The sequence below is a fragment of the Tigriopus californicus genome, chromosome 5 (genome assembly GCF_007210705.1).
Source record: "Tigriopus californicus strain San Diego chromosome 5, Tcal_SD_v2.1, whole genome shotgun sequence".
NCBI classification, from domain to species: Eukaryota; Metazoa; Arthropoda; class Copepoda; order Harpacticoida; family Harpacticidae; genus Tigriopus; species Tigriopus californicus.
Window position 1 is genome coordinate 10,999,635 of NC_081444.1, and position 4,190 is coordinate 11,003,824.

Below are 4,190 nucleotides of genomic sequence, written 5' to 3' on the forward strand. Positions count from 1 at the left end.
ATGTACAGCAGTCTCCCCAAGCCATCTGTGAAAAGCGCCCATAGCTGAACTTTAAGTAGTTAATAAAACTCGCGTGAAAGTTGAGCGCGATGTCTCAGCAAACACGTCTGCATTCTGCATCCACAATAGTGTATAGGGACAGACATAAAGAGTGCGAGTGTGCGTGGATATTCGTACGCTATTTATGTTCTGAGGTCGGAATAGCAAACCTTGTTCAAGCCAGACAGCTTGACGCTGGTCCTTAAATGAGAAACTATATACCTGATTGGTTCATGGTTCTTGCACATTGCCTATGAGATTGGGAGAACGATGCTTCAAAGCTCTCGCACTAGGCTACCCAACCAGGTGCTGAACATTCAAGATTACATCCTTTGATGCTTGGATACAGATAGAGTGAGGGTGAAATTACCAGGTTGTGGTTCTAATTCCACAAAGCAAGCCAGGAGAGGGGTGCACTTTCTTGGATCTTCACAACTCACAAGAGCTCTAAAAATGGATGCGTGTGGGTGGAGGAAGGTGGCAACATTGTTTAAGAGAAACATTGGCTTGAACATGTGTTGGAAAATAACAGCAAGAAGAAGGGAGTCGTCGAGAATCGAAGTTTCCTAAGAACTGGATTGCAGCAGAAAGACGTTCTCTGACATATCTTATTTTTGTTCCAAGGATACAAACACATGCAGTTAGGCCAAAGAATTTGTAGACTGTGTGTGGTTTAAGTTCCCCGACAACTTGTCAGCTGCTCTAGTACTCGATTATGAAACTTATTGCATCTGTGAATCTACAAGAAATACGGCCCTTTGCATACTTGAATGTGTGTTTGCAATTAGATGGCCAAAATAGCTAGGGTCACTGGAATCTCTAGACAGAGAGGTCAAACATTTGAATGACATCATCTGGGCAATAACGTTGAGTTTGTCAGGAAAAAATTGAATCCATTAGGGAGTACAAATAAACGTACTTTCAATTAGCCGTCCGATGGTCCCGATTGATAAGGCGATGATGTGCAGGGAGGGAGAACGATACCAGAGCTTTTCCTCTGATAAGAGACACGAGCATTTGAACACTCACACCAATGTTGCTCTTAGTGTCCTTGGTCAACGGATCTCACTGACATATCAATCCAGGACAACAGACAAGCCAATCTGCCACTTCTCACTTTGAAAGCATGGACTCGACTGCTGAGTACCAACACGCGAGAGGTCGCCCGAAAATTATCCGAGAGTTCGGAACACTCGGTAAGGACTTGTGGTAAGCAGCCTGGCATTATTAAGTACTAGAGTGAGAACATCATTCAGTAGACGTCGACAGCCAGGACGACGTGGGATGACGACCAACAAACGGCTAGCTTCTGCCGGGAGAGAACTCCAAAATGGGGGCGCTTCGTTCTTCGCCGTGAACTCTGACCTGACTTGATTCTTTTAGAAGCTAAATATTACTTTGCATCAAAGGGTCGGACGTACAGTACGTGAGACACGCGCTTCAACCCTGATGGACTAATGGACTCGAGCATGTAGGCGCACAATGAAATGGGAAGAAGGCAACAAATATGATATATGCGGTATGATTCGGTGCATCCCCGAGCTATCTTTTTTTCCCTCCAAATGTGTTTACTGAAAAAATATCACAGATATTAGGACTCAGATCGGTGACAAACGTTTCAGCTCAGGAAATACGAGCGCATCTGAGCTCAATTCCTGTTTGCCTAGTTCCAGGTATTAATCATCAAGTGAACGTACGTACGTACGTACGTATGTACGGTGAGCAATAGAACTATTCGAACAGGCATCCCAGATTGCTAACGTTGTCTTTCACAATCCAATCGTGAACATTTTAAGATATGAACTTTGAAATCCCGTTTTTCTGTTCAAAATTACACCCAATAGCGTCGTCATTGGAGAGCGGGCTTGAAAATGATGTTTTGAGCCATAAAGTGACACTTTTATGTGATCGCAATAACGATAAAAATGAAGAAATCCCCCAAAAAAATTAATAGAAAAGTGATTTTTCTCCTAATTTTGGATGTAGCGAAATTAGAGTTCTGGTTACAAAAATTAAGTCGAACTATTGGCGCTACTACTTGCTCTGCAAGCTTAAGTATAACTGGGCATAACTTCATTTCCTACTCCCCTGCAACATTAAAGCTGTTGGACGATTGGAAACAAAGCACACTGGATGGTTCCAACTTGTTTAAGCTTGATTTCGTATCAATCATTGGTACTCGAAACCCTGAAATGTCAAATGCTTATTTTGTATACATTTTGACATTATATTTACGGACTAATGGGAATTCTGAACATTGCACTTGCAACCTAATTCATTGTCTTTTCACATCTTCTTTCCTGATACAATCCCTTTATTTTTCCGACGGAAAAAACATTCATGGAGGTTTTGGAATCCAATTCTCCGGTCGTGTGGAGAGCTGATTTTCCAGACATAAAACTTCATTTTAAAGGGATTAATAAAGTTTACAGCAAATAGAAAAACCTTGCGCTTAGTTTCGCTTTTTACTGATGTTTCAATTTTGGAAAGTAATATGTTGAGTTAAATATCCCTTAACTCATATGGAAGTGCTGTGTTGGTGAAAAAGTGGTATTTCTAGGTCAAAATTGAAACTAGAACAAAATGTAATAAAAAAGGGTTTTTTTCTCAGTTAAAACGTGGAATTATGAAAAAATTTCTAGACGAAAAACTTTCAAATCCGCCCTTCAGTCATCATCATCAATCTATTTAAGGAGCAATCAAAAGGTCAATTCAATTCATGTGAATAGTCAAAATTAGCTTTTCGCCCTAGGGTCTGAACTTGAAGCGGATTTCTAGTGGTTCAAAATGATAGGATCATTGTATGGGAATAACAAAGGAATAGTGCCAGTAGCATTTAATTTTCCACCGAATGTAAGAAAGTTGTAAGAAATGCAAAAACATCATTTTCTCAAAAAACGAAGAAAAAAAAACAATCTGCACCGTAATGAAACTAGGTTCAACCAAGAAAAATGAAAAGTTGAATTGCAAAACCCGAAATGTTACTTTTACTCAATTGTTTTGTGACATTCCACTTTTTTTCTGTTCTAATTTTCATGTTTTTGTAGAGTCGACTGTTCAAAGCTTCACGAACAACGAAAGGAAAATCGATTTGTAAAGTTAGTACCGGCAAGTAGATTTGAAAAATCTCTGCACATTTGGGTGAGGTATTGACTCCACCCCTGAATATTTGAAGTATCCATAAGTTATCGATTCAAACTCAAGTAACGTTTTACACCTCGACATACATCAAACGTGCTTTGATCAAAGGCATTGAATGTTTACAGGAAAATACATGGCTAAACATCAATTTTCAATCTCTGACTCATATCATTACCTCACCAGCGGACAGTAACATGATTGAATTCCCCGAGGGCAAATATTTATTAAAGAAAATCCCGGTCTTTCATCATATCAAGTGAGACCGTCATCAGCTGAAATTTGGCTTGTCAAGCAGGATGATTTACCCACTCAATCATGCTGTAGCACCTCTCCACCCGGGAAAAACTCGTTTTCCATTGAAACATCTTCCACTAATCGAGGATCTACCAACACCCAAAACGTACTTGCACAAATAATATGCCGAAGCATCGAGCGACTATCTGTAGATTGTTATTGACAACAAGGGTTTCAGCTAGCTGATAGCGGAAACAACTCTCTGAATGGAAAGAGCCAATAAGGAATTGTTCGACTCACTCACCGACATTGTTCCGGACTTTCTTGGAATCACTCTCTGAATCAGGGCCTGAGTCGCGGATCTCAACTGATGACAATTGGGGACTGACGCTGTTTTTTTTTTGGTTTGTGATGTCGATGAGCCAATCTGGAATGCCACAGAGCACAAGCCAAAGATAACGAACACGCTGACGATGCAATATGCCCACAGAATTGGTGGCATCAGCCTTTGTCGAACTTACTTACCCTTTGTCAATCCGGTTCAGCCGTCTGTTAATAATTAAAGTCCTCAGTGTGTCACAATGTCATCATCCTTTGCCGAACCTTCACCTCCCTCGGCTAAAAGAAACGGCAAGAAAGTCGGCAGAGCCAGGTTGGCCCACTCATCAGACAAGGTCGTTTCGTTCAGTCGAGCCAGCAGAGCCCTTTCTTCCACTCCCACATCGTACCTCTCCACATCTCTGCAGTTTGGCTCGATACTCACTCACACACACTCA

General features: G+C 41.1%; 1 protein-coding gene across 3 annotated transcripts in view; it reads right to left on the reverse strand.

Annotated features, from left to right (window-relative positions):
- LOC131881344 (monocarboxylate transporter 10-like) overlaps window positions 1-3,847 on the reverse strand; it is an 8,222-nt gene extending 4,375 nt beyond the window's left edge. For 2 of the 3 annotated variants that reach the window (XM_059228185.1, XM_059228183.1), the window contains exon 1: window positions 3,719-3,847. The gene's annotated coding sequence lies outside the window, so the exon portion shown is untranslated. Of the gene's footprint in view, window positions 1-958; window positions 1,312-3,718 lie in introns of those variants that run through there. The other variant, XM_059228184.1, reaches the window with a different exon arrangement.
- Window positions 3,848-4,190: the final 343 nt, after the last annotated feature.